We start from the raw sequence: 7,470 nt of genomic DNA on the forward strand, positions 1-7,470 counted from the left end.
AGCCAAAGGAAGACTGTCGGCTACTGTCAGGGCTGAGCTATCTGGGTAGCAGGGTTCTAATTATGTGCTGAACTATTTTACGGTGTCTCATTCAGGAAGACAAAAACCTAGCATCCTGTAAACAGGCCAATGCTTTTGGCTGTTTGGGGCACAGGGTCTGATCTGCTGTCATCTTCTAATGTGTCAGGCTATGGTGTGGGTAGTCAACATTGTTGACCACTAAAAGTCATTGGGATTGCACAAGGAAGAGAGGAATCCCACCTCTAAATCAAGGGTGGTTGTTCTTCACAGAAGGCCAAAGCTTTGGGGAAATGCAGCCATTGGTGAGATGTGAGGTCACAAAGATGGTCACCTGAGGAACTCTGGTTCCATATACTGTCTCCTACCAGAAGCCAACAAGAACCTCACAAAGCACTGGGCTAGATTTGCGTTTGGATGAAAATTAGGAATTATAAGGAGTGAATGCTACCTAGAACAAGAGGCTGCTGGGAAATGGAGTTTCCAGTTCATCTCTACTTTGCTATGTTGAACTGTTTGGCTTAGTCTGTCGTGTTCCTGTGGGGAAGGCTGTGACAAACAAGTCTGTAGTCATTGGAATGATTTTGTGATAAATAAATCAGGTCAGGGAGCCAGGCTGTAGCTAGTGACTATCTTAGCTGAGGGAGGATACCTCAGATGGCTCCTGGTATACAGAGACCTATCGAGTCCAGGCAGGCACTTGGGGGCAGCGCCCTGGACAACTGAGAGATGCCTCAGGGCTTAGACAGAAAGTGTGCTGCTGAGATCCAGCAAGGAAGGCAACGGTGTGATCAGACTGTGGGGCAGGAAGCATAATGGTGACTTCATAGACATGGCACAACAGATCCCTATCTCTCTTAGAAGAAAGGCTGCAGTACCCTAAGCTGCTACAAAGCCATGCACCTGGGTGTCCCTGTGAAGAGCCCCAGCAGGATACTCAAGAGCCACTAAGAGTTCAAGGCCCTGGAACAAAGCAAGTGTCTTATTAGCATGCATTGTGAAGAGCTAGTGGGTGCTATTCACATGAGTACAAGGACACCTGTGTGCTGCTGCGGGATGTATCTGCTTGCCCCACATTCTGCACAAACTCGCTGACCTCTGTCTCAAAGAGAACAACCCTCATCTGAATTAACACAATCTCTCTCTCTCTCACACACACACAGACACACACACACACTAGCCAGGTAAGATATTAATGAAGTATGCTGTGTCTCACTAGTGTGCAGATCACCACAGCCTGCAATGCGCCCTGTCCCTTTCTCACACACAACATCTCGTTACTTACATGAAGCAGTAAGATGTGTGTGCAGCAGTCTAGGGCCTTTGTGCTTAGCGTGCCTCCTGTGACTGTTATTCTGAAGGACGAGCAGTGTCTCCGCCTGTGGTCTTAGAATCCGTGCAGCAGATGCACCTTTAGCTTCAACTGTTCACATGCTGTGAGGTATTCTTAGACCCACACAAATACAGACAGACCCTGCGTCAGTATTAAAGACCACTTAGACACACATCTCTGCTTACAGCACAGGTAGGTTCTCTAGAACACAGCACCTCTGCCTAACCGCAGGGCTTGCTGTACCAAGGATTGGTACCCATCCCTCCAGTTCAGGAAAACAGCACTTTGCCTAAGCACCTCTAGCCCATGTCATGCTGTGACTAGGCAGAATGTATGCACTGCACATCCCACAAGAGGGCGCTCTTCCCACATCTCAGAGGGACACAAGCCAGACCGGCCAACCAACGCCAAACAAAACTTTCATTCTTCTTGTTTACACTTTCTTCTGTGTTTTTCCTTCCCTTGCCGCATATTTCTTATGTAAATAGTATTCCGTTTTTCTTTTTGTGCATACTATGTTACATGTAGGAGATAATTATAATTTATATTCCTGCAAATCGAGATTTAATAAAAGCAGCGTATGCAGTCATTGCTGGTCTTCAACTCACTTTTTAAATGATCTCCGTGGGTTTAGCCTCAGGAAACTTAGGCTTTTAAATCTGAAGAAGAGACTCTTAATCCCCCTCCTGGCTGACTGATGACGGAGAGGATTGTGGGCATGCACCCTAACGTTCTTCAGCAATGTTCTTCAGCAGAGGTCAGGCTTTGAACTGTGAGGGAAAACAGTCATTTGACTGAGAGCAGTTGACCTGCTCCTCACCTGCTCTGAGAGAAAGAGAGCTGAGTCACCATGGTTTGAACTTGCAATGGCTGCAAACACCTGTCACCGCGAGCAATTAACTCCCAGGAAAGTGTGTTCTCTGCAGAGTGGTTATCAGCAGGGCTGAGGTGAATCTGAAGGCATCTCACAGACTTTTTTTTTTTAAGGTAAAGAAAAACTTCAGTGTCATTTAAAGGTGACTTTACATGACTCCATGTCACACAAGCATTTGTTCAGGCACACATTTTTAAGCAAGGGAAAACCTAATGGTTTATAAGTCCTGTGTGTGAAAACTGCACACAGGTCTTATAAACCTGTGTTTATAACACTTATGACTTATGTGGTGGTGAAAATCCAGACCTGACCCATATTTGCTCATCTGTATGTTCTAAGCTGAGATGGGACTCCAGCACTTTGAACCATTCAGCATCTGTCTAGGAAAGGCTTAATGCAATTTGAGTCAAGACAAGGTTTCCATACAAGTTATATTGTGTAGCTTTTTGCTTAAATATTATTTTTGAGGTGGTATCAAAAGGCTTGTGAGTCACTCCACACGTAGCATCAACAAGCAGGTATATATGGGGGTTTTGAACAAGTGTCCTTGCATGTATTGTGTGACTGTATCTTAAAAAGTGAGGTTTCTGTATGAGCTTTAAATGGGTGAGCTCATTGTACAGGAGGCATCTCTTGCTGTTGGCTTTGTTGTTGACACTGGGTGCTTTTGTGATAGCTTCCTACAGGGCTTTGTTGACTCTAGACAGTCACCTTTGATGTCACCATGGTGAGTATGAGCTGACTAGGGGCAGCAACAGCTGAGTCAGCCAGCCAGCACGTACAAAGCTGATATGAACATGCCTGGCTGCCCCATCCTCAGAGGTTTGTATCGAAATCTGCTACAGTATTCAAGTTGATAATGACCCCACCTCATCTCAACCTTGTGCTCAACCATGGGAAAAGAATCAACTTTTTAATACCTCTTCCCCCTCCATGTTTTAGACAGCAATAAACACTGTTCAAATTTGAGGGTGAATTCACATAATAAACTTTGGTTACACAAGGGGGTTAGACATGCCTTTTATCATAAATGGAATTTCTGGTGAGATTTCTAAGGGGGAAATGGAGTTTGATTGGGAAAGGTCAAAGGTCACATGATCTAGGGTGGGAGCTCGCTTCCTTGTAATTTTATCACTGTTACTTGAAGCATCTCTATATAAAAATAGAGTGAACATAGCAAGCTTAACTAAAACAGCATGTGGATAAGAGAGAGCTGTTAGGGGGTAGGGGAGAAGCTGTATGGTTTGATTTTATCTGAACACGTTATATGCATGGCTACAGAGACAAAGCCCCAGGTCTGAGGGAGAGGATTGTTGACCTCCCTCCACTGACTGACTGGTGGTGGCTTCAGTTGAGGGGAAATTTTACTGAAGTTCACACTTTACTAAGTGCAAAGCCTGCCAAATCACAGCAGGCTTGCGCATCTCAGTCATGGAAAGGGAAAGTCATTCTTGGGTCAGAACACAGCTCAGTACTAATCCCGGGCTTGGCATGCATTAGCTGTACGTTCGGAGTACACGGGGATCTGTCCTTAACGACTTACTCATTATTCCCAAATCCAAAATGTTCTGGGAACCAGACATTTACCTACGACTTATGTGGTGGTGAAAACCCAGACCTGGCCCGAGCTTGCTCATCGGTGCTCTAAGCTGAGATGAGATCCCAGCAGTTTGAACCGATACGTGGCTGTCTAGGAAGACTCAAGCCATTTGATTCAGGACTAGATTTTTTTTTTTTTTTGATTAGAAGATGTTGCCTCAAGTCTACCAAGCATGAAAATACTACTTTAACTTTTTAAAATGTGGATTTCAGAATGAGTTTTGCTTTAACAGTAAAGCAGGAACTGCTGCAGCACGGTGTGCAGGCCTGAACCAGGGAGGAATGGGTTTTCTCACTGTGTCCCAGATGCCTGACACCTCACAGGACCCCAGCAGAGCACTGGCTCATGGAGCTCCCAGATTCACTTTACCTCTGAACAGGAAGCTTCTATCTCCTTCTGTGCCCATTTCTCAATCTCTGACGTCCCTCCCCCAAACCCTACTTACTTCTTAGAAGTATAGATCTATTTCATTGTCTGTAAATTATGAGATATGAGATGAACATAGAGACCATAGAGTGGACTTCAGTTTGCTCTGCTGGTCATTGTGACTGGTCATTGTGACTGGATAGGTAGATGGAGTTCTAGCATTGGGCAATGGAGAATGGAAAGGTCATAGCTCCTGGGTGGTCCCACTGAGATTTCACAGGATCATGTCCACAGTATGTGTGTGTGTGTATGTTTTTAATGTGTGAATGCATTGTGTGAGAGTATATATGTATGTTATGTGTGACTATATGTGTTTGTGTGTGTGTATTTATGTATAAGTATATGTATGTATGCAGGTGTTTCCATGTGTATATGTGTGTATGTGCCTAAGTGTGTATATGTGTATGTGTACATGTATACATGCATGCATGCGTGCTTCTGTGTTTCTCTAGTGTGTGTGTATGCATATGTGTGTATATGTGCATGTATGTATGTATGCTTGTGTGTTTGTAGTGTGTGTGTGTGTCCTTTCAGATCTTGTTATATGTCTCTAGTAGAGAAAGTGTCATACCAGTGACTAGTCCCATCTCCCCAGTCAATGTACAGGCCACTTGCTTCACTTTGAAAATGGTTGCTGTTTCTCTCCAGACTTTTTCAAGTAGGACACTTTGCCACTGGACTAGACTCCCACACTGCCCTGCCTGCAGCGCCTCCCTCCGGGGATGACTGGGGCCTCCATTTGTGTATTAGCTTGAGTTCCTTTGACCCCTGGTCGGCATTGTCCATACCCCAGCCCTCTTCTGGGTTATCACTTGGAAGTGCTGCCTACTCTGGGGGAGAGTCCTGACACCTGAGTTGACCTTTCCTAGAAAGGCGCTCAAAACCCAATCCAAAATCACAGCTCTTAGTTGACCCCAAATCTAATGAAAATGACAGTCTGGATCACAGTGTTGGTAGTCTGGGGGACACAGTGTCATGGGGCACAGTGGATAACTACTTTCCTTTGTCCTATCAGGGTAAACACATTGCCAAAGCTCATGTTCTGACAGAGCTGTCAGCTAAACCCACCTGTGTAGCCACAGAGCCAGAGCTTCTGTCGAAGGCAGCCTTTAGAGAACAATGTTTTCAGCATGAGAGACTGCCTATAGTCCGTGAATATGCAACAATAAACAGAGTTCGTGAATATTCATCCGGTGGTACATACATGCTTTGCCCTCTTCAAAGCTGTGTGCACAGTCATTGAGTGCAGTTGGAATGAGACCAGGTCTCCCAGAGAGAAGGATCAGAAACACTTCTCTCCTCTGTGGGCCCAGGGCAGACCACTCAGTGCATGTGAGTGAGGATCTCAGGGCTCCTATTCAGTGCCAAGTGTGTGCCTGCCCCTCCCCCGCTGCCACCCCATCACAGCCGCTCCAGAGGAAGCTCTTTCCTATTGGCATCCTACAGAGAACGACGGAGATCATACCTTTATGAAAAGATTACAAAGGAGCGGTTAGGTGTATCAGATCCACAGAAGCGTTGGATTCCAGGATTGCCCCCCCCCACCCCACTCTTCTTTGTGGCTGCCCCACTGTGGCTCTTCTCGAGGTCAGGCCCAGAGTCTTATTGGATTGAATCAAGACTCAAGACTTTGAATGGTCAGTTAATGAAAGATATATCTGAATTGCTGAAGACCAATCTTTTTCTTCTACTGATTCACTTTACATCTCAATCATACCTTCCCTCCCTTCCTCTCCTTTCCTAGTCCCTCCCTCTGACTACACCTCTCCCCACCATCCATCCCTCTGCCCCTTCTCCTCAATAAAAAGGAGGCTTCCCATGCATATCAACCAGCCTTGGCATACCAAGTTGGAGTAAGACTAGGTGCATTTTCTTATATTGAGGCTAGACAAGGCAGCCCAGTTAGGGGAAAGAGTTCCAGACGCAGCCCCTGCTCCCACTGTCTTTTGATGGTGGATCAACCTGGATACGGAAAGTCCCAGGGCCCCAGCAGGCTGGGTCGGAGCTCTCAGCAAGTCCCTCCAGGACTGCTGCTCGCCCTTCGTCCAGTCTCATTGGGCCATGTAAGTAATGTTACATTTCACAAGATAACAACATAAGTAAAAACAGAAGTTAAAACTCCTGTAAGAAGGTCTGCTCACATACCCTAGGGCCAACATCATCTGAGGGGTGTAAAATACACCGTGTTTCTGTACCAGCAAGAAGTTGAAGAAGATTACCCTTAAGTCAGACTCATTTAGTTATGATGAAGAAGTTTAGTTTGTCAGCAGGACCTGAAGGGAGTGGGGTGGCGGAGGGGGGGACTTGGTGTACTCATTCTGTGTGTTTTAGGGGACTCCCTCAGGCTCACATCAAAAGTGTCTGGGTCACAGGCTTGGTTTCTACAGAGTCCTGAGCTCAGGTTATATATTTACACGTGTGCATGTAAAGCTAAAGTTACTTAAAAATCAGAACTTGGAAGTTACTATGGGACTGAAATTAAAAAACAAACAAACAACAACAAAAAGCAAGCAAACCTTGATGTTCAGCATGGAGCTGACACAAGGCTCAGCACACTTCTGTTCCAGCTGTATACAGCCAGGTATGGAACATACTTCTGTCCCACCTGTATCCCAGTTCAGTACCTCAATGACATAGGGCCACCAAGTAGCTATGACAGCATGCACTGGACCTGCAAAGGACCAAGCCTGACAAAATCCCAGCATAGAGAAGAGGGTGGGTCATGAAGTCCTATGCCTTGCTGAGGAGCTGTTAGCAACTGATGCCTGCTGGGATGAGGGAGGCTCTGTTTTGTTTAGGGATGAAACCCCTAAGAGGCTCCAGTGGAAGGTGCCACACCCAAGCACACAGAGCACCACTCTTAGAATGCTGTGATAAAGCATCTTCTAGGATGGTTTATTTGGTCTTATGACTCCAGAGGGTAAGAGTTCACCACCATCTGGCTTGCTAGCATAGAAGCATGACAGGCATAGTATCGGGAACAGGCAGCTGAGGGTTCACATCTTAAACTGCAAGCACAAGAGATTGAGGGAGAGGGAGAGAGAGAGAGAGAGAGAGAGAGAGAGAGAGAGAGAGAGAGAGAGAGAGAGAGAGAGAGAGAGAGAGAGAGAGAGAGAGAGAGAGAGAGAGAGAGAGAGAGAGAGAGAGAGAAGAAGGAGGAGGAGGAGGAGGAGGAAGAGGAGGAGGAGGAGGAGGAGGGGAAGGAGAAGGAGGAGGAGG

General features: G+C 46.1%; 1 protein-coding gene across 1 annotated transcript in view; it reads left to right on the forward strand.

Moving 5' to 3' along the window:
- The window catches only part of Myo16 (myosin XVI), a 356,137-nt gene that overhangs the window by 135,302 nt on the left and 213,365 nt on the right, over positions 1 to 7,470 (forward strand). The window lies entirely within an intron of this gene.

Source organism: Grammomys surdaster, unplaced genomic scaffold (assembly GCF_004785775.1).
Source record: "Grammomys surdaster isolate TR1022 unplaced genomic scaffold, NIH_TR_1.0 167, whole genome shotgun sequence".
NCBI classification, from domain to species: domain Eukaryota; kingdom Metazoa; phylum Chordata; class Mammalia; order Rodentia; family Muridae; genus Grammomys; species Grammomys surdaster.